We start from the raw sequence: 27,617 nt of genomic DNA, 5'->3' as shown, positions 1-27,617 counted from the left end.
AAAAGTGAATAAAATGTCACAATTATTTTAATAGTATTTGTGACACAGTAGTTTTAGTTAAGACACCATGACTACAAACATTTACAATAAACCTTTCAGTCTCCGGCTTTTCACTCTGATAGGGTACTTGGAACCATATTTTGTAAGGTTTAAGTTAGTTGTCATAGGGTACCTCTTTAATTAGACGTAATTCTGAACTGTCTAGTTCCATGCAGTTTTATATACATATATGTATAATTATTATTTTATGATTTATCAAACTCAGTTGAAAATTTGCATCACTGATATACATTAGAATTTAAGCATTTACCCAGGTACTCAAGGAAAAAAATGTACTTGTCTTGTAATTTCCATAGGGGTACTTACTTTCACATTTTCCCTTCACTTTGCAATTGCAAACATGGCAGGGGAAATATCTTACTGGTCTTTGAGTTCCCCTTAGCTATCTGCAAGTCCTTAAACAGCCTTTGTGGCTTAACCAAAATTCTCTTCCATCTTCATTCCGCTAACAGATATTGGTCTAAGCATGTACTTATACTAAAAACTGCATGACCACGTTGTCTCTACACATCTATAATTTTATGTTAACACTATCATTATGTAAGCTATACTTTAATTGTAATTATAACAGATTTTATGTCAACACACATCCATTTCTAGTGTTCATCTGGTGTTCAAGGGGAGAGCAGCATGTCGTAAATTTTATCAAAATATAACATCTGAAGAATAGAACAGAGGGTAATTGTGTAATTCTGTATTCACTCTAATTAAGTTCAGTGGAGTTGGCATAATAGAATTAAGATGAAAGAAAAAGACATTGAGGTACCATGGCTCCCTCACCCTTTTCGTATCCGAGAGCAGAGACTCAGCACCTTTCTGTACAGAAATGGAGACAGGAAGAGGCCAGAGGATGAATGACAGGCACGAATGAGGTGGAACTTTGAAGAGCAACATGGAAATGAAATACTTCTTTTGTATTTGGTAGGTGGGGAAAATGTACCAGTGTGTATGCCTACTGGGACCACGTTTTCCAGAACAGTTAAGCCCAGTGTCCACTGTGCTGTCCCACCTTCCTCGTAAGTAGGAACATCCTGTTACTTGAATCTTTGCTTCCTGTTTCTTGATAGCTGGTTGAGAAGATTATCACAGGAACTGCATCTTGTTAGCAAACACACTGTTTTGAAATGATTGACCCTCACTGAAGAGTGGCAACTCCAAGCTTGCTCTCTCTTGATCTTGGACTATTTAAGTCTGGAGTGCAGGAGTGGGTTACGGGGAAAGACCATTGGAATTCTTATGTCTTCAGCATAATGGTTATAGCATAATGGTTAGGAGTGTAGGTGCTGGTTCAAATCTCTGCTTTCCACTTGCTAACCATATGAGCTTGGGCAATTTACCTGATTACCTGAACCTCAATACTCTTGCCTATAAAATGATGTTAATAATATTTCATCCTCATAGACTTGTTTTCAATGTTAAAATGAAGTCACTTACACCAAGCACTTAATATAATGCCTAGAGCATAGTAAAGTCTATTATTATTACTATTACTACTACTACTACTATTATTACTATTACTGTCACGATGCCAGGTGCTATTTTTCCTATGCCTTATTCCATTATCTTCGGCCCTGTCCCCCCATTTCTGTCTTGTTTCTGTACAAGGGTAGGTTTGTCACAGAGCGTTTTCTTTCCCTAGTGTCTGACTCTTAGTCATCAAGGTGACTGGTCCACAACCCGGCATTCATTGCTGCTCGTTGAAGCAACCCATTTTGAGAAGGGGAGTTGGATATTGATGCCAAGTTGGGTCAAGGAGAGAGAATTTTCTCTCTTCTGCACTCAGAGAGCTAAGTGAAATATTCAGGCCTCAGAAGGAGAATCAGGCAAAGGGCAACATGCTTAATTTCATACCTTAGTGATTAAGAACAAGTCAGACAGGCTGGATTTGAACTCATTTCCGTCATGTACTGACAACGGGATCTTAGGTGCTTTTGTAACCCGTCTGAGGCTCAGTCAACATCTGAAAGAGACGAATAACATTATCAGGACCTAGCATATAGCCTCGTTGTAATAAGTGAGTAAATCCTTTTAAAACGTTCAGCACGTTGTTTGGCATATAAACACTTAATAAAATTTAGCTTCTTTGACTACTACCGCTGCTAATATTATTAAGTAGCTGAGCAGATCCGAGGCCCATTTTTTTCTTAGATTGCACATAATCATTTGGACAACCAGCTCACATTGATCAACCATTGCTTATATATAAACCCCCATGAACCCAAAGGTGCTTTAACTCTCTCCCAGTCAGAGCCTGTTCTGGGGGCAGAAGCAACACCGGCACTACCCCCGTCATCTTTGCCTTTATTGTCACTACACTCGCCTGCCGTACTGAGCACTTTCTGTTTGCCAGGCACCAAATTTAGCCCTGCGTATGCACTGTATCATGTAGTTCTCACACTCAGGTGGGAGACATTATCATCATCCCCAATTTTCAGATAAAGACGCCGAGGTGTTGGAAAGGTAAGAAACTTGACCCACAGCAAGAGATGGAGCCGGTGTATTCAAACCCTTCTCTCTGACCTCAAGAACCCTTAAATATTAGCATACTACTACATCCTGGTAAGAAAATCTGCTTCCAGCCACTCTGGTGAGAGTAGAAATGATTCTCAGTCCCCACATTCCTCTATTGCCCATGCCACCCTAGCCTCAGGACTAGGTGGGAAAGGAAGTGATCTCTTCAAAGAGCAGCCAAAGGGAACCTACTCCCTTCTGCCTTGTCGTAATCAACTAACCAATATTTTATTTCCTTCTTAAGAGTCCCCACATGTTCCTTTTGGTACTTAGCTTGGCCTTTTAGAATTCTGACATTCTGTACATGACTCATCCACTGTATTTCATGTTACTTTATTGAGGTCAAGTATAGGGTCTTACTCATCCTGAAGCCCAGTTATCCCCTGTCACATCTAACTCTGTTCTTTTCTTCTTGTAGGACATCTGCAGGTATTTACTTGAATTTTGTTGAATTGTTCTCATCAACAGTACATTAAAAGTTATACAGAAAGTGCTTTCTTATAAGGAAAACCATCTAAATAGATTTCTAGCTCTTTACTTTTTATAGCACTATTGTAGAGATTATAGATCTCCAGGTAATATTTTTTAGATTGAGTTCTTCATATCATCTTATTTTTACATATAATGATAAATCTGAATTTTCTCTATCAAAGCTCTGAGACTTCACTGGCTTATAACTTAGCTTGTTGATATGTGTTGTTGACTTTTCCATTTACAATGATGTTTGATCCTGGTAAGGATGGGGCTGGGTGGGAAGGTACATCTTAGGGCCATCAATTGGTTTTGTAGAGAACTAACATAAAGATCTAAAGTCTCATCATATTTCTGCAGAACTCATGAATCATTTTATTATAATTCCATTCATTCAGGGAGTATAAAACCATTTTCAAATTGTTATTCCTAATTTGTTCATCTTCTCTTCCTTAGTCTTAGTGAGAAGAGAGCAGGCTGAATGGAAGACAGTCATTATGACCACTGGGGCCACTAGGGTAGGCATCAGTCCCAGAGTTTTGTTTTCATCTCTCCGCTATTAATATTGGCTAATGTCTTGAGTGCTTACTTGGTGTAAATTACTTAGCCGACCATGGCAAATGGGTTGTGTCATTTTATCCCCTGATAGTCATACAATTAATGTATGTATTATTACGATATCCCATAATGCATACATGGAACAGAGCCTCAGAAGTAGTTATTTGCTCACCAAAATATGGTAGATGTGGAATTTGGACTGAGGTCTGATAGACTCCTAAATCACTCCTAGTGATTTTTACCACTGAATTAAAGTTGTATACCTCTGGAGAGTAGACAGTTTCTAAAATTTCCTCAGCTCTAATGTTTTATAATTAAATTTTTGTCTGATGGCAAGCTTAACAGTTAAGATGGGTAGGAAGGAATGCCAGCCTGTTGAATGGAATTTCCCTGAAATGAGCCAGTTCACTCATTCATTCACTCAGCATGTATTGAATGTTTGCTCTGTGCAAAGGCATTTTAGGCATCACAGTGGAGTGAGCGCCCCTTCCATAGACTCTCCTGCAGCACTCAGAGAAGTCTTGGACTGGTTTGCCTGTTATGGAATGGGGCTTGGTGATAGAAGCCTGGTTTGTCCTCCACTGATAAAACTAAGACATACTCACATGAGTTTAGAGGCATCTTGAAGCCGTGGGATAGTAACACACATGAATCTTACCATTTTTGCCTGGGATTAATGATATAAAGGCTTTGGATTTGGGTATGGAAAATGGGTGCAATTATGGGTGTGTTGGTTCTACATATATATGGACATCACGTGTCATCAGCCTGCAGCTACCTGCCATTCCTCACTACTCCTTCTTTTCACAAACCAAACAAGTACCTTCTTATCTCTCCTGTGGATAAGCTCTTGACAGTGGCACTAGAGCCTCCCTCAATAAGTACATCATTGGCTAAACCAGTGGTTTCTCAGATATGCTCATTGAACAACCCTTAAGGTGGGTTGACATTCCACTGCCTAGAATAGAATATGGTGTTCTTTAGAAATCGGGGGGAAAAAATAGGCCACCAGATGTACTTTCTTTAATTTAAATTGTTTATATATATATATATATATATGAACAATTGTTATATATGTGTATGTATACTTGTTCATATATATGAATGATTTAAAATTGAAGAGATAGATATATACACACACACATGTATATTTAAATTTTGGCTTCTGTTAGCAAGTAGTAAATTAAATTATTAGCAGATCCATACTGCAGGGAAATAACCAATCAGATTTCATTCAATAGCTTGCTTTTTTGTAGATTTATGGTTGTGATTTTATATCTGCAGGTATGTTTGCTGAAGAAAATATTTCTACCACTTTACACAAAATTAAATTCATTTAATACCAATGCGGCATGTCTCAAATGTCTTAATACAGTTTTAATCTTTAATCGCATCAGAAGTATGAAATTAGAAACATACCCCAAAATCATTTGAAGATATAATTACTTTCATTTCCCTTTTACTTTTGAGACTTTTGAAAAATAAGTATTTAGTTGTACTTATCTGTTTCTGTCTCTCTAAGGATAGCAAACACTGAAACACAATTCTTTTTAAACGTCAGTATTAAAAATATATTGTCCAAGATGATCAAAACTAAGGAAGTGGCAAAGAAATTCAAAAATTTAAACTTTCAAAGGATGCTTTTTTTGTGAATGTGTAGTACTTGTTCTTCTGAAGGAATTAATCTTTTTAAAAATTTAATTAACTTATTTTTTATTGAAGTATACTTGGTTTACAGCGTTGTGTTAATTACTGCTGTACAGCAAAGTGACTCTGTTATACATATGTGTATACATTCTTTTTCATATTCTTTTCCATTATGGTTTATCACAGGATATTGAATATAGTTCCCTGTGCTATAGTAGGACCTTGTTGTTTAGCCAATCTATATATACCAGTTTGCATCTGCTAATCCCAAACTCCCAGTTCATCCCTCTCCCACCTGCTTCCCCCTTGGCAGCCACCAGTCTATTCTCTATGTCTCTGATTCTGTTTCATAGATAGGTTCATTTGTGTCATATTTTAGATTCCACATATAAGTGGTATCATGGTATCTGTCTTTCTCTTTCTGACATACTTTGCTTAGTATGATAATCTCTAGTTACATCCATGTTGCTGCTGCAAATGGCATTATTTCATTCTTTTTTTTATGGCTGAGTAGTATTTCATTGTATATATGTACCATCTACATATATATGTACCATATATGTATCGTCTTTATCCATTCATCTGTTGATGGACATTTAGGTTGTTTCCATGTCTTGGCTATTGTGAATATTGCTGCTGTGAAGATCAGGGTGAATGTGTCTTTTTGAATTATAGTTTGGTCTGGATATACGCCCAGGAGTGGGATTGCTGGATCATATGGTAGGTCTATTTTTAGTTTTCTGAGGAACCTCCATACTGTTTTCCACAGTGGCGGCACCAACTTACATTCCCACCAACAGTGTTGTAGGAGGGTTCCCTTTTCTCCACACCCTCTCCAGCATATGTTATTTGTAGACATTTTTTTTTTTTTTTTTTTTGCGGCATGCGGGCCTCTCACTGTTGCGGCCTCTCCCGTTGCGGAGCACAGGCTCCGGCCGCGCAGGCTCCGGCCGCGCAGGCTCAGCGGCCATGGCTCATGGGCCCAGCCGCTCTGCGGCATGTGGGATCTTCCGAGACCGGGGCACGAACCCGTGTCCCCTGCATCGGCAGGCGGACTCTCAACCACTGCTCCACCAGGGAAGCCCTGTAGACTTTTTAATGATGGCCATTCTGACTGGTGTGAGGTGGTACCTCATGGTAGTTTTGATTTGCATTTCTTTAATAATTGGCAGTGTTGAGCCTCTTTTCATGTGCCTATTGGCCATCTGTATTTCTTCTTTGGAGAAATGTCTCTTTAAGTCTTCTGCCTATTTTTTTGATTGGGTTGTTTGCTTTTATTGTCATCAAGTTGTATGAGCTGTTTGTATATTTTGGAAATTAAGCCCTTGCTGGTCGCATCATTTGCAAATATCTTCTCCCATTCTGTAGGTTGTCTTTTCATTTTGTTTATGGTTTCCTTTGCTGTGCAAAAGCTTGTAAGTTTGATTCGGTCCCCTTTGTTTATTTTCATTTTTATTTCTATTGTCTTGGGAGACTGACCTAAGAAAACATTGGTATGATTTGTGTCAGAGAATATTTTGCCTGTGTTCTCTTCTAGAAGTTTTATGGTGTCATGTCTTATGTTTAAGTCTTTAAGACATTTTGAGTTTATTTTCATGTATGGTGAAAGGATGTGTTCTAACTTCACTGGTTTATATAAGCCTGTCCAACTTTACCAACACCACTTGCGGAAGAGACTGTCTCTTTCCCATTATATATTCTTGCCTCCTTTGTCAAAGATTAATTGTCAAAGATTAACTGAGGTGTGTGGGTTTATTTCTGGGCTCTGTATTCTGTTCCATTGATCCATATGTCTGTTTTTGTGCCAATACCATGCTGTTTTGATTACTGTGACTTTGGAGTACTGTCTGAGTCTGGGGTGGCTATGCCTCCAACGTTGTTCTTTTTCTTCAGGATTGCTTTGGCAATTCTGGGTCTTTTATGGTTCTGTATGAATTTTAGGATTATTTATTCTAATTGCGTGAAAAATGTCATGGATAATTTGATAGGGATCACTTTAAATCTGTAGATTGCTTTGGGTAGTATGAGCATTTTAACAATATTAATTCCTCCAACCCAAGAACATGAGATGTCTTTCCATTTCTTTGAATCATCTTCACTTTCCTTTATTAATGTCTTACAGTTCTCAGCGTTTAAGTCTTTTGCCTTCTTGGTGAGGTTTATTCCTAAGTATTTTATTTTTGGGGTTGTGATTTTAAAAGGCATTGTTTTTTTACATTCCCTTTCTGATATTTCATTGTTGGTATAAAGAAATGCAACCAATTTCTGTATGTTAATCTTGTATTCTGCTACCTTGCTGAATTCGTTTATCAGTTGTAATAGTTTTCATGTAGAGTCTTTAGGGTTTTCTATATATAATATCATATCATCTGCATCTAATGACAATTTTACCTCTTCCTGAAGGAATTAATCTTGAAGTTCTACTAAGACTTTTGGGATATCTGTTTTAATGAGCCACTACTTCCTGCCTGAGATTGCACTATGCACCAGAGATTCTAGAATTAGCATAATAAAACTAATAATGCAAACAACAGCAACAAATCTTCACAAACCTTCCTTGCAAGGAAGTAAAGTCCACTGGAAACACAGACAAGTGAAACACACATTCAAAATGGCAGTGATTCTCAAACGTTTATGTGCTGAAAAATCATGACAAGCATGATAACCAGGGCAATTACTAGACCCCTTCTCCAGCTGGTCAGGTGTAAGGTCCTGTAACTCTATTTTTGGTGACTGCCTCCAGGAGAGTCTGAGACAGATGTTCTCAGTTGTCGTCAACCTTTAGTGTGCATCAGATTTGCCTGAGAATATTGTTAAAACACAGATTGCTGGGCTCCAGTGCCAGAGTTCTAACCAGTTCCCAGGTGTGGCTGATATTGCTGGCCCAGGGACCACATTTTGAGAACCACCTTTCAAAACTCTGCAGTATGCGGTTGTGTGTGTTGTGAATGCAGTATGCGGTGGTGTGTGTTATGAATGAGACGGGCCCAGAGAACCAAAGGAGGGCAAAGGGACTCTGCCCTAAATTAGGCAAAGGTAACAATAGCAGCTAGAATTGATTGACCCAAGAAAAAATTATAAGAACTTTACCTGCATTTGCTCATTTAATCCTTTCAGTAAGGTACATAGGTGCTACTTAGTGTTCCTCTTTTACAGGGGTGTCCAGAGAAGGTAACTACTTTGCCCACGTCCTAAACTGGTAAGTAACAGATTAAGAATTCAAGTCTAGGAAGTCTGATTCCAGAGCCCACACCTCTACCCTTTCTGCATGTAGAGAGGAGTAAAGGGTTGTCAGTGAAGCCTTCCTGGGGGCCCTGGCCTCTGAGTGTAGATAGAAGGATGAGTGGACATAAAGATCATTATTTGTGTGTGGTGGGGGTAGGGGAGGAAGTATGAGGGCTTCCAGAAGAGCCCGCCCTCCCCATACATCTGCTATAAGCAAGTCTGATGATCAGGAGTCCGGAACATGAGTATGACTATGGGATACTGAGAAGGGTTCTAGAACCCTGAGGTTAGAGTTCTGGATCAGTTAGTAGGTAACAGAAAGTGAATGAGTGATTTACCTTACTTTCCACGGGTAGCAGGAAGTTTGGAGATAGTCCCTCTAGCGTTAGTCCAGCTGCTGAAGGGCATCACCAGGGGACTGGGTTGCTTCGCTCTTCCAGCTTCCACATCTCTAGCACGTCCACATAGCTTCAAAGTGACCCCAGAATCTCCAATAGTGTTCCAACAATTTGGGCAGGAAGAAAGAAAAGGAAAAAAAAAAAAAGAAATTAAGTAAGAAAAAAAAGGCAGTGTCTAACTCAGCAAATTTTTTACCACAGATGGTCAGCAGACTTGCACTTAGATCTCATCAGCTCGGATTTTAAACTGGCCACCTTAGCCTTAAGGATAATGGGGTCTCCTAAACCAGGGCTCTGATAGTAAGGAATAAGGAGAGAGTGGTACTGATTAGCAGTGCCTGCTGTCCCAAACAAATATTATCCCCAAACTATTTTTTTTATCCTATATTTTACTTTAAAGAATGGAGGGGAAACATTATGTATCTGTAAATAGCCTTTTAGAAAGAGTACAATTATATAGTTATACAACCCCCTGGAGGGCTCCTTTCTTCTAAAATCTCTTTAAAAACTGTTCAAGGTTAAGGACATTTTTATCTTAATTTAGTCACTTGCAGTCGATCATCTTGGAATGACATCCTCTCTCTGCAGATGTTCTGTCAGGCTTTAGAAGATTCTAGAAGTGGACAGAGAAGTGTTATGGTACATGTATTTGCAATATGCACGTCTTTGAAATGAAATCCATTTAGGGACCAAAAGGCATTCCATGTCTTTGCTATACATTTTCACATATTTGCCTTTCCAGAATTCCTTTGAGCAAATCTGTTAGATGTAACCCATCCGTTTCTCCCATCTGAATTCTTTATTACTAAACATTCTTCAGTATGCTCTCACTCCCCTCTGTCAAAGGCGTTTCTCTGGGTCCTCACCCTTCTCATCTCATATGTGAATGCGTATCTTAAACTGAAGCAACAGTCTGCTATGACTTCTCCATAACTTGAAGAACCCGTCTTTGTGGGAAGAAAAGTAGACTTACTAACTTAAAAGGTAAAATGCGCGCAATGTTTCTGAGAATTAAAAACTAAGGTAAAAACATAAGCAAGGGAAAAAACTTACAGTGGATCCTTTTCAAAGACTTTATTTTACCGAGAAGGCAACTGAGGTTTAAAGAAATAATGCGTTAGTTAAACACTGAATAATATACCTTAAACCTCAGTGGAGCAACACACGGACAGTTCATTTCTCACTCACTCAGGAGTGTAGTATGGACTTTGGTGGTCTGAGGGTCAGTTTTCTGCTCAGTTATTCAGGTACCCACCACCTTCATCAAGTGGCTCTACGTTTGTCCTAAAAAGGAAAGGAGAGAGGAACCTGCAGGCTACAATTATCAACTCGTTATCCTTCAGACATAAACTCTTCAGGTCACCTCTGGTCACATTCTTTGGGATAGAACCATACCCAGATGCAAGCGGAGATGGAGAATGTTGTTCCTATCTTGGTCCTAGTGATGCCTCTACAGTTTGGAGGAGCTAATTAAAGTGTAGTCAACAGCTCGTTGTTTCTGCCACAATGAGTGATTAGCCTAAGGCTGTGGATTAATTATGTGTGTGTGTCACATATACATATAATACACACAAACATATATATGTGTGTGTATATATACATTCTTTAGCATGAGTTGTCACATGGGGCTTCTGCTGTATCAAAAGAGTACAAACTGCCTCTTGTTGCTTTTTCTTAATTGAAGTTGACTACTACTATCTATTTCCCTTCATTTTGCTACCTCCCCCCCGCCTTTCAGTATTATATGAAAATTCTGAAAGAAATAATTTCAAAGTTTCCAGTGCTTTTAAAGGTAATAGAATACTCAGACCTTAACAATTTTCCTGTGTGAAACTTTTGCCAGACTAAAATAGTTAACTTATGAAAAGTAAATTTAGATTGATACAAAAGAGAAAATAAGCTGATTTTTTTTTTTTTACACAAATACCCTGAGCCAGGGTGGAAAATAAATGGAAAACTGGAGGAATTTAGATCCTTTTGTTGTAAATTTAAATTTTTTTTTTTTTTTTTTTTTTTTTTTTTTTTTTGCGGGCTCAGTAGTTGTGGCTCATGGGCTCTAGAGCGCAGGCTCAGCAGCTGTGGTGCACAGGCCCAGCTGCTCCGCGGCATGTGGGATCCTCCCGGACCAGGGCTCGAACCCGTGTCCCCTGCATTGGCAGGCGGACTCCCAACCACTGCGCCACCAGGGAAGCCCAATTTAAATATTTTTAATTGTAAAAATAATACAGGCTCATTGTAGAAATTCCAAAATTGAAAGGATTTAAAGAAAAAAGGAAAAATAACTCAAAATCCCATTTCTGATAAATCATCTCTGTAACATTTTTGAGGGTATCTTTGGAAACTTCTTTGTGACGGGGTGCATATAAATACAATGCAAGTATAAAATACCTTTAATTATTATATCAAACTACAAAACAGTTCTATAACATTTTTATTTAGTAATATAAGTATGATTACTCATCACCTAATAAAAATCTGCAGCAGCATTTTTAATGGTTGAACAGCATTCTGTTATTTATTTAACCAGTCCCTACTGTTCAACATTTAGATTATTCCTGTTTTGCTTTGCTAAACAATGAGACAAGCATCCTTGTTCATATGTCTTTGAGCATTTGTTTATTTCCTTAGAATGGACTTCTAGAACTTGAATGGCTGGTTGTCAGTTCTGGTACATACTGACATATTGTCTTCCAGAAAGGTTACCATGCTTTTTATTTCTACCAAGAATTTAACATCCAGTGTGGTTTCTTACACACACTCATCAGTACCAGTATTATCAATATCAATACCAGTATTATCAAGTTTTTTAAAACTTTGTCATTCTAGTCAGTAAAATATGACACCTGAATTATTTTATTTGTATTTCTTTGATTAATAATAGCAAGGTTGAACATATTTTCATATCTTTATTGGCTGTTAATACTTTTTAGTGACTTTATGACATCCATTTTTCATCGATGTATAACAACCTTTTATATATCAATGTGTTTATTTTGTTGTTTGTTGTAAATGCAATTTTTTTCTCTTCATTTATTAATTTTTATTTTGTGTGTGTTGAACTTCTTTAATACTGTCAAGTCTATTCAAAAACCCTTTAATGAACACAACAAATGTGGAAAATCAGTCATTCTCCTGCATTTTGTAATCAATGTATTTCCTTTTGGGCAGTATGGAAACGTAAGTTCTTATTTCATCTTATGGTTGGAAAGAATCTATTCCCTCGGAAAGCGATTATAGTCTCCATGATGCAGTAATGGGAGATTTTATAGGGTAGGCAGGGTCTACAGAAGAAAAAACCCTAAATCACACTCCATTGGTGGTTGCCTTATTTATTTATTTATTTATTTATTTATTTATTTATTTATTTTTTTGCGGTACACGGGCCTTTCACTGTTGTGGCCTCTCCTGTTGCAGAGCACAGGCTCCGGATGCGCAGGCTCAGCGGCCATGGCTTACAGGCCCAGCCGCTCCGCGGCATGTGGGATCTTCCCGGACCGGGGCACGAACCCGTGTCCCCTGCATCGGCAGGTGGACTCTCAACCACTGCGCCACCGGGGAAGCCCTGGTTGCCTTATTTATAAAAATGGCATCTGAGGTTGTGTGACTGCCATCAGGTAAGCAAAATTACTTTTTAGTATGAAGTACTCCTATCAGCAAGAACAGCCTAGGATAGGCTAGCAGTAAGAAGTGAGGGGTTATGGGATTGGGGCATAGCCTCTGTTTCCTCCAATGCAGCTGGAAATTTAAACTCTGGGGCTCCTGCTTGATCCAATCAGCCCAGCTAGTATGTGTTGCCAGATAGGGTGAATAGACTCAGAAGTACAAGAGCTCATCCTTGGTCCCCTCTGGAAATGAGCAGAGAATACTGTGTCAAGCAGAGGTGATCAGTCCATGGTCTGGAGACTTGGATCTCCCCACATAGTCCTTAAAGTCAGGGTGAGACAAAATGCCAATACAAATTATACTGATGACAGTATCAATGAGGTGACATTGAGTCCTTTGACCCAACGTGTGTCTGCAGTGTGCCATCCATTAGTAAATGGGCAAAGCCATTTGACAGATCTATCTGATACAGTGAATGAATCTGACACTGACATTTTGAAAAACTGAAACTGTATCCATTTGTCAAGAACAGTGGCCATTTGTTCTGCTTTATTCCCCCTGGTAGAACTAGGTAACATTGCAGGCAGTAAGACGTTCCGGCATTTCACCCTGGAGTAGCCCCAAAACTGAAGAAGCTGTCTTATCAGTAGTTAGCTCCTTGTCACCAAGAATATTAAAGTAGATTTGTATGATTAGCAAATTAAAGAGACTATAGTGCCTACCACTACTGTATTCACTAAGGCACCCAAGTTATTCTAAAGGAATCCTAATAATACATTAGGACCGTTTTGAATATTTTTATTTGATTAACCATAATCTTCTAGTTATAACATCCATCACCATTTTGACCACTGAAACTTGGCCTTCTTTTCTTACAGCCTAGCCCTGTGGTCTTGGGCTAATCACTAACCTGCTTAGATACAATTTTCTTCTCTGTGAAATAGAAACAATATTATATGCTATGAAGGACTGCAGGAAGATGAGCTGTAATGTTTATCAAGTGCCTGGTAAGTAGCCTGGCCCATAATAAATACTTGGCTAATTGTAGATGTTAGTTTCATTTTTAGTTTTATTTCCAAACATTGCTCTTTACTTTTGGAACTCTAAAATTTGTTTTGAGAGTGGAGGACTTGTTGTTTGGATTCCTTCAACACTCTCTGTATATTCTGTACTTCTATCCCTAGATCATTTATATTAATGGAATAAATGATCTTTGGTCTGGTGATTCCAAGGTGACGAGGAGCTAAGTGGAGGTTCAGTATACACCTGGAAGTATGGATTTTCATGCCCAGTGCAAATGTGGGAAAGGCATTATTCCCACATTATAAAGGGGGTAAAGACCTCCAACTTGAGGAGACTCTGGGTTGAGAGATGAGAGATTTACAGGTACTGTGTTTATCGTACAGGGTACCACAGGGGCTTTTATGTTCTGTAGCAAGAATTTGCACCTTATACCCTTGTAGTTAGAAGTAAAGCATACCACATAACTAATATCTAGTAAGCATTAGAGTGAGAATAAATACCATTTATTTAATGTTTCCTTTGTGTTAAGCATTTTACAGTTACAACATATGGATGGATACTATATTGTAATGGTTAAGAGTGTAGTTTTTTGAGCTGGATAATCCTGGATTGGAGTCTCTTGTTTATTACCTCTTTTTTTTTTTTTTCTGTTTTATTGAGGTATAATTGACAAAATTGTAAGATAGTCAAAGAGTATATCATGATGATTTAATATACATATGCGTTGTAAAAGGATCCTTCCCATCACGTTAATTAATACATCTAACAGCTCATGACACCTTTTTCCTTTTTTTCTTTTTTTGGTGAGAACACTTAAGTTCTATTCTCTCAGAAAATGTTAGTTATACAATACAGTATTATTGACTGTAGTAACTGTGTTATACAGTAGATCCTCAGACCTTATTCATCCTGCAGCTGAAAGTTTGTACCCTTTTACCAGTCTTCCCCTCTTTTCCCCACCCACACCCCAGCCCCTGGCAACCAGTTTTCTACTCTGTTTCTATGAGTGTGGCTTTTTTTCTTTTTAGATTCCATATATAAATGATATCATTCGTATTTATCCTGTCTGGCTTATTTCATCAGCATAATGCACTCCTGTTTCATCTATATTGTCACAAATGAAAGGATCTCCTTCATTTTTTTAAGGATGAATAATATTCCATTACCTCTTAAATGAGTGACTTTTGGTACATTGTTTACACTTTCTAAGCCTCAGGGTTTCTTTTCTTCTGTAAAAAAAAATATATATATATACTAACAAGTTATTTTCTGATATGTGGAATGTTTGTTGAATCAACAAATAATTAGCTGAGATCATAAATGTGACACTTAGCACTGTATTAACATTTATTAATACTCTCCCTGTTAATTTCTACAATAAATTGTATAATAAGTAACAATAATAATAGTACTAGTAGTAGTTTTAGAAAATGCATAGGATGTGCCAGGCATCATATACTGTACTACCCTCCTTCATGTGTACCACAAGTTACATGTGGATATCATCTTCCACGTTGTTTCATTTAAAGAAAATTGAAGCTCAGCAAGATTGAGTAGCTTGCTCCAGATGTGAACTCAGGTCTGAATCACTCCACATATAGGTTCTTAATGACTCCATGTCTTTAATTCCACATCTGCATTTGTTTGTTGTTGTTGTTTTTAACTTTCCAAGCATCTGATCTGAAATTCCTTTCTCTGGGGAATTTTCCACTTTGTGGGTCTTGGTGAGAAACAGAGCCTTCCTCTCGTTATACAAGCTGAACATGTCAGATACACTGTTTACTCACATGCTCAGTCTCCCTTACAGATGGAAAACAGTCGAGTGACCTCGGGTTGGCCAACTGCACCCCTCTCTTGGATTTTGAATTACAAATAAATGATGTAAAGAAGCAAGGCCAGCAGTGCTGGGTCAACCTCCTGTTTCCTGTTCCTGCTTGGTAGCAAGGCCAGCTAGGACTTACAACATCACTTTGGCCTGATCCTATAATTGCAATAGCATAGGCTTGGCTTTCGGTTGTTTAGTCTGCTTCTAGTTACTGAGACCTAACCATAAACTTCCAAAAGTTTCCTTTTCTGCTCAAATTAGCCATATTCGGTTCCTGATGATTACAAATAAGACCTTTCCTGATATACAATGGTGACCTACTTATCCAGGCAGATGTAACATCGTCCTGGCAGGAACAGAGGGCAGGCAAGTTCCTTGAACAGCTGAACAAGAAGAAAAAGACCTAAGAAGGAAGAATTGAAGCCAGTTCTGCTTGTGTTATAATTCTACCAGCACCTGCCTCTGTTTCACAGAGCACATGCTAAGGACCGTGTCCCTTCCCCTGTAACAGACGAGCAAAGTAGACCCAGGCCTTCCAACCCAGAGACCAGCTGAGCTGTACCGTGGACAATCTAGGATGTGAAAGACTTCACTCAGTGTCTTTGTCACTTGACACATTGTTCCTCTCTTTGGGAAGTAGCTTCTTTGTGTGAAAAAAATATGCTAAGCCAACACTTAAGTGGACAGAGGTGAAAGATGCCAAAATTAGCTACAGAAAAAAAGGCGTAAAGACTTGTATTTTCTGTTATTTGAAGGTGTTAAGACCCCACATAGAATATGAGTCCTTTAAAGGAAAGTTGTGAATGGCCCAGGGAATGTTGAATTTCCATGTGGCAATATGTTCTTGATCGGTCATGATGATGATGATGGTAGCATCAGTAGCATTTATCAATGTTTCCTGGGTGAGAGGCACTTTATCCTAATGACCTTTTATCCCCATGACGACCCTGTGAAGTAGGGAATACTGTTTCAGCATCTTCAGGGTTTTTCTTTTTTTTTTTAATCAGGAATTTACCCTAGATCACAGTTGGGTGGTAGAACGATCAGAACTGGACACTAGCCTTTCCTGAATTCCCAGAGTGTGATCTTAGCAGTTGTATTGCCTGATGCAGAGCCATGTAAATGTTGCCAAAGCAATGAAACGTGTACCTATTTCTAACAGATTCTAACTCAGAAGCTCTGGGGTTAAGTGCAGAGCAGTTGAGTGTGATTGTCTTTACAGACAGTAGATAACTTAAGAGAAGTTGTTTAAAAGTATATTTGCATATTGCACTACACTGTCATATCTGTGATTGGTTAGCTATTGAGTAACTAACACAAATCCCAATCCCATCTCTAATCTCATTCATCTCTTGTATGATATTTGACCTAATTGAGGCAGGTTTTTTTTTTGTTCTTTCCCACAAACACACATCGAACATCCAAAACATGCTTACCATTTGTGAGCATATTCTCTTAGTTATTTAGGAGTTGAGTAAGAGTGAGAGAGAAGGGCTTCCCTGGTGGCGCAGTGGTTGACTGTCTGCCGGCCGATGCAGGGGACGCGGGTTCGTGCCCCGGTCCGGGAAGATCCCACATGCCGCGGAGCAGCTGGGCCCGTGAGCCATGGCCGTTGAGCCTGCGCGTCCGGAGCCTGTGCTCCACAACGGGAGAGGCCACAACAGTGAGAGGCCCACGTACCGCAAAAAAAAAAAAAAAAGACAAGAGAAAAAGACACATAAATATGAAATACGGTCATCATTTTTTTAATATCCTTTATGTTGTTAATCCCTCTTAGCATTTACTGCCATTCACTCATTTGTATTATTTGGGGTATAGCAGTTTATTCACACAGCATTTTTACATATGGCTTATCATTTGTATTCTATTTTAATAACACTAATAATTATAGACTATTGACAAACTCATCAGACCCTACATGTTCATTTCAAAATCTTGAAAATAAGGTGGAAAATGAGGTGTAAAGTGGAAAATCTATGTGTATGTTTTCATTGGTGGAATGAGGAGCTACCTGAATATCACTCCTTTAGCTTTTCCTTCAAATGGTGCACTTTTTCCTCCATGCATAGGAGTCACTTCCATTAGGTAAACAGTAGTCTTGAGGGCAAACCTCAGAAGTAGAAACAGGAGAACTTTTCAGTTATGGTAAAATCAAACATATTTTTCTTCAGTAGTGAAAAAAAAAATTCTTCATGAGAAATTCAACCAGCATGAGTTCCATGGTGAAAAACTTTCCCCTTATAGATGCAACTTCCCCCAGAATTCTGAGAAATGTCGGTAGTAGAGAGGGGTGTTGCATACACCTGTTTCATTTCCCTCTGACTTTTCCTTCTCCTTTCTCTATTGACATTAAAATCTATAGTGAAAGCACATAGTAAGCAGTCTAGGACAATTGATATGACATTTGATCTAAATCTCCAAAGTCTATTTTAGATGGGGATGCTATGAGAGTCACAGGAGGGGAAAAAATCTAGAATTATTCTTATGTGATCAAATGTACTAAAATAACAAAAGCAAATCTTATTTCTAGCTAATAAAATAGCATTCCTTATATGATGTCATATTATGGCAGAAAAGAAATATATGCGTCTATTTTCTTCTATATTAAAACTGCTAAGGAGTGGGGACCAATGAACTAAATCAATTGTTTTGGGTTCAAGTTGTAGTTTTTAGTAGCCATCCTTCTTAGCAAGTTTTCAGAAGCAAATGTAGTTTGTTTACTATCACCACTAAATGTGCAATTGTGTAGATTTGTGGAAAAAAGTATTATCAAATATATATACTTTAAGATGATTTGTGTAAATTTATCTATTCATATTATTATTCTCCCCAAGTAAATCAAAATCTACTGTATACTGTGTTTTTCTTCTATAGCTTAAAAGGGGAATGTATGTTGAAACTTATTGAAATATTTATTAGGTGTCTACTAAGTGCCAGGCACTCTACTAGGCAGTAGAGATGTTGTATTAGAGGTGGAAAATGTCCTTGACCTCCAGAACTGATACTCTTGTAAGAGAAATACTGGGTCAAACTAAGTCAACAGTTTCTTTGCTACAGAGCTTTTCACGAGTCTTGTGAATTATGAGTCTCTGATAAGGAGATGTAGTGGACAACAGATCCCAAATTTATTTGAAATCTTTTCCTTCATGGACTGTCTCATAGGATTTATGATCCACTGAACACACCTTGAGAGACACTAGTATTCTGCAGTGGTTAGTTAATTGTTTTCTATTAAACAACTATATACTGAATCCATGATATTATTCTGGATGTTTTGGAGGATACAATGATGTACATGGCCACTGTGATGATAAGGGGGTCCAGTTTAGTTAAGAGAAACCACAGGAGTTATAACTTAATGTAACAAGGAAATACATACACATATACATATTTTTTATGTAAATTACTATTTATATAGTATACAATGTCTTCTGAAGAAGATAGAGTGTCTGTAACTTGGGATCTCACAGGAGGTTTCACAGAGAAGGTAGACCCTGAGCTGGGCAGAATTTCAGTAAGTTAATTTGGTTCTGACCATACGATAAAATCAGGTATTTGCACTGGTCAATCTGACCTTGATGGAACAGCATTCCATTTGCAGGGAACAGTGTGATCAAACATGCAGTGGTGGAGATGGCCAGATTGTAATATTCCAGTACCTGGAAAGTGTTGAAACATCTGCTTTCTTCATGGTCTAGAAAAGTGAATCTCAAGTGAAATGCATGTATAATGGAGGCCAGTGCTCTTTGCTTTGTGCACTGCTTTGATTCTACAGCATGCAACAATGTAGTGATCTGTTTCAGATTGTCATTATTCGTGAGGGTTCTTAGTAACAGGAGTGGAAAAGGAAGACCTCTCTTCCTGTGTTTCTGCCCTATGCTCTTAAGCCAGAAAAGGTACCAACATCACTGACCTGACCTTGTCTCGGGTATCTATCAGGATCTACTAGAATCATTCTAGTGAAAGGTAACTAGACGTCCAAAGGACTCAAAAGATACACTATAACCTTTGTATACTTTATATACCTGGTGAAACAAAAATGTCACCGGAGTGGTCCCCTTCCCTAGAAATACCAGTATGTTTTTCCAGTGCATGGCAGAACTTTGCAGGTAAAACTGGGATAAAGGTGAAGAACGGTCTTAAAATTCTAGTCCTTGAACAGCACCTAACACACAACAGGTTTTCAATAATCTTAGCAACAGTATTCACAAATAATGACCATCAGCGTAACTGCTCTTTTGTGCCAAAATACATTACCATATTACTTTTTTTCCTTCAGCTTTACAACTTGGGTTCTATTATTGTTTCCATTTTACAGATTAGGAAAGTGAGGCTCAGAGATGCTAAGTCACTTGGGCAAGGTCACAGAGCTTGTAGGAGATAAACCTGCACCCTTACTGTTGGATCCTACAAACCAGACCATAATTTAAGTCCTTCAAAATATACCTCAGAACATTTGAGTAAATTAATGAATAAATCCTCCTAGTCAGACTGACCAGATCATTATATTAGGTTCAGCTATAAGTGGAGGAAAGTCATAATCATAGCTGGACAGTTAATACAGTAATTTACTTGCTTTGAATTTTCTAAATGATATTTAGCTGGTAGTTTCATGATGATAACCATCGAATAAAAACAGGTATATTTTGATGTTTGGAATAAGATCTGATATTGAGTAAAATACATATTGATTCCTAGACCTATATGATGTGAGTAACAGATGACATTGAGATGCCATCTAGAAGTACTCCTGTGCAGTTCATCATGTCAACCCAGCTAATAATTTTAGAATCTTCAGAGTGAATAATATATGCAGCCATAAAGCATATTTCTAATCAATGCAAATAATATTTTTCCTATGCTAAACCCAGAGTGAAGTTATAACACGCATCATAAGATTAATGGGCCATGTTGTCTTCATCACTTTGCTAAATTACTTAGTCTGGAAACCATTCAGAAGGTTGCGAATTGGAGCTGAGCAGTAGTAGTGAGACTGTGCCTCTGATGAAACTATTTCCACCCTGACCCCTACTGCTCCCTTCTTGGGAAAGAAGGCAACATTTCTCCTAGAAAAAGTCACAGGTTCATAAGCTGGCTTGTATAATACGTTTGGAGGAATAGTGTGTCTTTTAAGCAGAGCCTATCTCGGTATATAAAATAATTTTTACCTACCATTTAATGAAATTAACACTCACTTTGAGGCTAGGTCTTTTGCCATTTGACTCCTGGATCACGTCTATGGATATATGTTTTTCTTGAGACAAAGTGTGAACCCAATATAGTATCCATCATTCAGTCTATCTAGCTGAGGTACATCATCTGAAGCACAAGCTCCCTGAGGCCAGGCACTTTATCTGCTCTATCAGTGTAGCCCTGATGCCTAGTGTCTAGCTTTTGGAGATTCTTAATAAACATTTGTACTGAATACGGTATGTATATGGTGAGCAAAAGTTGGCTTCCCATTTTCCAGTCAAGGGTATCCCACTCATGTTCTGTGAACACTGGATAGCAGAATCTTACTATGTTATTTTTCTGTTCCCTTTGCAAGTTTCCTGAAAGGGCATTCTTGTCCTTAGAATGTCCATCTCCTCCCATCTTCCTGGAGAATAACTCTTCTTTCTTAAATACTTAGCCCCATTATTGACTCTTTAAGATTGAATGTATTACCTCCTTAGAAACAGGAAAATGCAGTGCTTTTTTTTTTTTTCGACAATTTATCACCAGAAAATTATTCTAACACCTGAAATTCTGGACCTAAAATGCCTGGACTAGTGGTTCTCAAAGTCTGGTACCCAGACCAGCACGTCAGCTGCACATAGGAATTTTTAGAAGTGAAAGTCTTGAGCCCTGCTCCAGACCTACAGACTCGGACACTCTGGAGGTGGGGCCCACTGCCTGTTTCAGCAAGCTCTCTTGGTGATGCTGATGCATACTCAAGTTTGAGAGCCACTGCTTAGACCTAGAACTTAAGGTAGGCTTTGGACAGATCTGAGTCCTAAACACTACTGAGACACTGGGGTGACCATGAGCAAGTTACTTCTGGGAACCTCTTAGCATCTGTGTGCCTTGCTTAGCTAATAGTGATTTTAATTAATTAGAAGAATGCACACGGTGTACTCAAGAGAGTAACCAAAGCATACTTCATGTTCCATAAATTCTAGCTGTTTACCATTATCATCAATCAGAGCTTACTGACACATCCTGAAGACATTCTTCTAATAAGTGTAATAATGTGGTTTGTAAAATTAACAGCTTAGAAGAGCATATTACGAAGTTCATCAGACAGGGTCTCAGCAGGAAATCAGGGGTACATCAATAAGGATAAATTGAGCCCAATGTAGAGAATCAAGAGATAGTGTAGTGCCCTGGGTTCAGTAGAAGTGTGGCTACCTTTATAGGAGATGAAAGAGAAAGGAAGCCTTGCTGGAGAGAGAGTCCTCCCCAAAGATGCTGTGATGCCCCACAGAGAAGCACTATACGTTAGTTGGGGGATGCAATTTGGCAAGAATTAATACCCTAACTTCACTCCCCTCCTTCATTCCCTACAATCTTCTATTGGTACTCTTCATTGGTGAGCCAAACAGAAGCCAGAGCAAGGACACTTACTAAGATAGGCCATGCAAGCCATCCATATAGAGTTGGGTGGAGAAAGGATGTGGAAGGGCAAATAGGACATATTTCCCGCAGGTGGTGAGCGAGCTGTAAAATCACTCGCCCTTCTAACATCATTGCCATTGCAGGAGCACGGAGGAGCAAGTGGTTAGTTCTGACTTGGCAGATCCAGGCGACTGCAGGACAGAACTGGTATATGAGTTGGGCTTTAAAGGTAGATTTGAATTTTAATGGAGAGTATGGAGTAAGAAATGGTGAAGAACCAAGGGAAAGGGAGATTCATTGCAAATGGAGAAAAGAAAAGTGGCATAAAGACAAGAAAAGTCAAGACGTATGGAAGAGATAGCAAATACTCTGCGTGTGACTGGAGCAGAGAATGGGCAGACGAAGGCTGGAAGTTAAGATGAAGTCATCCTTGAATAACATTAAAGTTTCCTCCTTTAACCTCAATTTCCACCTTCTACTCCCTTCATTAACATTGGAAAATTAAAAGTGAATTTGACTGGGTTGGTGACAATGGCAGTATGAAGCAAAGAGAGGAGAATAAGAGTAAAAAATTTAGTAGTACCTTGGTGAAGCTGGGTAAATGATGGGTGGTGGTGTCACGTCAAAGCATGGGCAAGTGATTGTGACAAATATAGGCTTATTTCTTGACTATATGACTTCAGTTAAGGTACTTAAGCCCTCTAGGCTGCAGTCTCCCAACCTGTAAAATGGGGATAAAACCTCGCTTCCTCCAAGGTTTCTGTGAGGATCTAATGAGCAATGGAAGTAAGAGTTGAGTCCAGTAATCAGTTTTTAATACATATAAACTAATGTGAGGATAAGGGTAAGAATACTTGCTATGATTTATTGAATACTTATTATGTGTCCAATATTGTGCTAGTCTATTTACATATCTTTTCTCACTTAGCTTTCTTTTCTCTTATCTGCCTTTCTATAGGCAAGAGATAACTGATGGCTCAGTTATGAGGAAACGCAGTTGTGAGGAAAATGTCAGAGGGAAAATGTACCAGAAAGTTAATTCCTAATGGATCTGTCAGCCTTAAACAGAGCATGTCTGTGCTAAACTGTGTAAAATATCTGTGCTAAAACTACTCAATTGGACAAGTTTTGATAAAGTATTAACTTAATGAATAGGCATAAACAGCTTGGAGCTTTTTGGAGGGTATGTGGTAATATTAGTATTGGTGTGATGACTTTTGAAAGTTCTATGGCGTATAGAAGTCAAAAAGAAGACCCGGAAAGGGGCAAAACTCTCTCTGAAAGTTATTGGGGAAGTCTGGCTAGTAAGACTCCAAAAGGGAGAATCAGTAAGAGGCCAGGTTATTCATAGGCCTTCTAAGAATGTGTCCATGAGAAATATTTACAATGATTGGATGCCGGAATAAAGGAGAACACTGGCTCCATAAATGGTAACTTATTTTACACAAACAGGCTAATGATAAAAAATAATGAAAATCTGATGGATTTTTGAGAGGTTCATTGACCAAACTGAGACAAAAGTGCATAACAGCTAGATGCTCATAGTTTTAATCAGTTCCCTTTGGAGTCAAGCAAAGATAGCACCTGAAATGGTAAGGGACGTTTATGCAAGGTCACAAAGATTTTTGGTGGTGCATTTGGGATATAAACCCATTTCCATAAGAATTCCTTCAGAGGTCAAATGTTTGCTTGTCAAAAGTAGCATGAACTTACTTCCAGGAAAAGTTCTTAAGAAAAAATAATTTGAGTAATGAAGAACACTGATGTAACAGTTAATTTAAGAACCCAGAAATAGAGGTAAAGAGTAAAGCAATTATGGGTTAAGAGTCTGCATAAATTCCCCTGGAAGGGGGATATGGTCAGAGATGGCAGTTTGAAAACAGTGAGTCACCAAAAGTAAAAGTTTAAATTACAAGCTGCTTTGGGGGTCTTCAAGAGAGATTTTATAGATTGAACAACAACAGCAGCAAGGACAAGGTATAACGCTGTCATGTAGACTGCAGCCTGAAAAGAAAGCATTGCAGAAAAGCCACATCATCCTGAATTTATATTTCCGTGCATTTGAACAGATTGGAGAGCAGTAAAGTTGCTTTAAGAGCGAGTGATTTAAGTCAGCCAGCTTGTGAATAATACGAGATATTTTTGCATTTACATTAACTTATGTCCGTAAATAACGAACTTTAACAATGAACAAAATCCGTAATCCTGATAATGCTAAGAAAACTGGAAAGATACCTTTACCTTGAAAAGGCAGGATAAAGAAGACAGCATAGAAATTTAGGGAGATTGCAGTTTTGGAAAAATCATATTAACATTTATTAGCTGCTACAGCTTTGAAATGTGATGATTTAAAGAAAGAAGTAGACTGTTGATTTCTAAAAGGTAATGTGTTGGCTGAAAGAGAAGAGAATCTTGTTGAGACCTAAAGTGTTCTTTTAAGGATATATTTCAATGTCATTTCAAAAAATAAACGCATTTCCCATAACAAAACAGTGAGGTTAATGTAATACAGGTGAAAGCTTTTTGGCCCGAAGGAGTTCCATCCTTTGGAACAAAGTTTTATTGTTGAACACACCATGACCCAGGCCTGTGAGTGCCAGCACAGTGACTGTTTTTACAAGATCTGGTACAATATGCACAGTAGTTCTGGCCTTAGCACTAGGCAAGGATCATTCTTTTTGTATCTTCCTGATTGCTTCCTCTACAAAAATGGGATAATCCCTCCGCTTCTAAACTGGAAAGTAGTTTCTTCCCTCAATAAAACTAGTTTCTTCTCCAGGTTGAGCTTTTCCAACTCTTAGAGGTCTAAAATGAATGATATGAAACATACTATATTTGCATCTATTTTTATTTAAGAGTTATCTAAGGAGATATATCTAATTAAATAGGAATTTCCAAAGAGATGCCAAAATAAACAACCAACAAGTTTTCTTTAAAGATCATATATATTATATAACAAGATCCACCTAAGAGTTAAAATATAAGTAGGTATACAATTTAACTATTTGAAGATAATTTTTCTTCTTACCACTGAAGCAATAAGCAGGTAGTAGTACAATTTGGGGAAAACAATATTTCTGGCTTTTGTTTGTTTTATTTTAATTTGTGATATTCATGAGATCTTTTGTGAAGCCTTTGGGTATATAGTAAAATTCATGGGTTTTTAACTTTGTATTGACTCGTATTTTTGTAGGTTTTAAATTTTCTTCTGGCTTTAATTTATACTATCTCCTTTTACTTTTTCATTTAGAAATAATGTATTTTTCTCAGGATTACAATCTCAGTGCAGTCCTCTACTTTTCTATTTGTTGGACGTTCTCTTAGACATCTACATTTTTGTCTAGTTCGTACATTTCTAGATTTTTATACAATTGATAAGAAGTCTTTAATCTTATGAATTCTTTATATTTTCTCTTTGGAGACAAGATTTATAGGGATTTCCTTGGGCTTAAACTAGAAAGAAAAACGAATTTGCATATGAAATGTTGAAGGCTTTGTTACAAAGTGGGTTAACATTATATGTATGTTTGAAATAAACTACTTCAGCCAGAGCATCTAGCTGTTAACCTCCAGATTAATATCTATTATAAAATATGTGCATGCTTCCAACACATGGCATTGCCTCCTATTACTGCATGTCCAGGAGAAATTGTTTTGTCTTTGCACTTTTTTTTTTTTTTTTTTTTTTTTTACTGACAGCTATCCAAAAATCAAGCTGAACCCTTGTATGTGAGGACAGAAAAGGACAATTTTTAGACAGGTCTAATATCCAGTTGTACCTTTCAGTCACTTAGAGAGAAGGCTTAGACCCCTGAAGCCCAGAGTCACAGGTTTTTTAGGATTATGGTGGTATATACCTCCAGTTTATAGAAAAAAAATGCGTTGTAGAAAATCCAAGTTAAATTAGGACTAAAATCCAAGTTAAATCTAGAACTAAAGTGTTACTGCCCCAAATACGTGTAAACTCTAGGTTACTGCTCTGTTGTCCATTTCATCAGTTGCAGAATATTCAAGTTAGTCTTTCAATGCTAACAAGAACATAAAAATGCATTATGTCTAAAAGCAGAACATGATTGCCAAGCCAGATCTGCGCATTACCTGAGAGTTTGGGGGGCCACCCAAGCGGCATCTACTTGTTTGCTACTGACCTTCAGTTAGACTTGCTCAAGAATTGTTACAATGTAATAACATATACCCTTATGTACTCTTGAGTTTATTGAAAACACACAGCAAATGTGCACACACACACAGATACACACCAGCACACCAGCACACACCTACTCTAGAGCCTACAATTTTAAGAGTCAGAACTTTTTATTTGCTTCTGGATTAAGATGGACCCTGTATTTCCTCAGCATGCTAATTAGAAACTCTATAAACAATTCAAAACCAGCTTCTTAAAATTCTGTTTTACAAAAATTGATGTTAAATATTGTCCTCAGAGAGTTCTACTCTGACTTTTCAAATTGTTTTTTTCTCCCTTCATGGGATAAACAGTTAGGGTTTCTTTTTGTTTGTTTTTTATCTCTCATTGTAAAAAATTCTATCTTAAAAGCTGATTTATTATTTCTTCCTTAGCATGGACGACGTGGGAACAAAGATGATATTTCATCAGTCTTGTTTTTATTTAAGTTGAAAGGTTATATATTTCTACTATCTACTGCAATACTGCTAAATATTTTTATAGTGCTTGTAAATCTTATGACATTTTTTTTTTAGTTTGTATTTAAGGCATTTACTCAAAAGGGACCATATGCCTCAGTTCATGTCACTCTATCATCAGTGTGTATGGTCACTCTATTTTCTAATACTTTTAAGACTGGTTTTGGCCCCGACATTCCTCTGCCAGATTTATTTCCTTTATTTTCCCCTATATAGCACCATTTGGGCCATTTAATATGTAATTTCCCAACTCACCTTTCATAGTTATTTTAAACATATGTATATATTTGAAATACCGAATTGTTTTGTATTTTCTAATTTTTGCAAAAGTAGTATCGACTAAAAATCACATCCTATTCTTTTATTTTTTCTACACAAAATTATTGTTTTAAAATTTGTCTGTGTTGCTCCATAGAAATTATTGCTTCTGGCCACTGTCTAATATTCCACCATATGTTGATACCATGTTTTGCTTATCCATTACCCTGGTGATACATACTTAGGCTATTTTCAACACTTTATGTCCACCATAAAGCATTAATACACTCTTTCCACATGTCCCCTTGAGTAACAGTGCAGAGTAACAGTACAGCCGTGGAATAGCTGAGGTAGAAGTCATATATATGCCTTATTTCACAGATTCCTCCCCAGAATAGCTGTACCATTTTCCCCTCACCAGCAATACTTGGAATTTCTCTCTTGCCACATCCTTTGTCACCACATGCTGTTAATCTGCATTTTTAAAAATTAATTAATTTATTTATTTTTGGCTGCATTGGGTCTTCGTTGCTACACTCAGGCTCTCTCTAGTTGCAGCGAGTGGGGTCTACTCTTCATTGCGGTGCGCAGGCTTCTCATTGCAGTGGCTTCTCTTGTTGCGGCGCACAGGCTCTAGGCGCGCGGGCTCAGTAGTTGTGGCTCCCAGGCTCTAGAGCGCAGGCTCAGTAGTTGTGATGCGCAGGTGGAGTTGCTCCACGGCATAATTTGCATTTTAACTTCTGGACATTTGGCATGTGTGGATTCATATGAAGTAAGGT

The 27,617-nt window shown here is 38.0% G+C and overlaps 1 protein-coding gene across 9 annotated transcripts in view; it reads left to right on the top strand.

Annotated features, from left to right (window-relative positions):
* LOC309960018 (metabotropic glutamate receptor 7-like) overlaps positions 1 to 27,617 on the top strand; it is a 238,919-nt gene that overhangs the window by 11,175 nt on the left and 200,127 nt on the right. For 2 of the 9 annotated variants that reach the window (XM_082836568.1, XM_082836569.1), the window contains exon 3: positions 986 to 1,076. The gene's annotated coding sequence lies outside the window, so the exon portion shown is untranslated. Of the gene's footprint in view, positions 1 to 856; positions 1,077 to 3,498; positions 3,583 to 8,403; positions 10,808 to 13,351; positions 14,061 to 15,650; positions 18,633 to 27,617 lie in introns of those variants that run through there. The other 7 variants (XM_082836567.1, XM_082836566.1, XM_082836563.1 and 4 more) reach the window with 7 other exon arrangements.

The sequence above is a fragment of the Leucopleurus acutus genome, assembly GCF_964270905.1.
Source record: "Leucopleurus acutus genome assembly, chromosome: 3".
Lineage (NCBI taxonomy): Eukaryota > Metazoa > Chordata > Mammalia > Artiodactyla > Delphinidae > Leucopleurus > Leucopleurus acutus.
The sequence above is the reverse complement of the archived record's forward strand: the minus strand, read 5'-3'. Positions and strand labels throughout refer to the sequence as shown.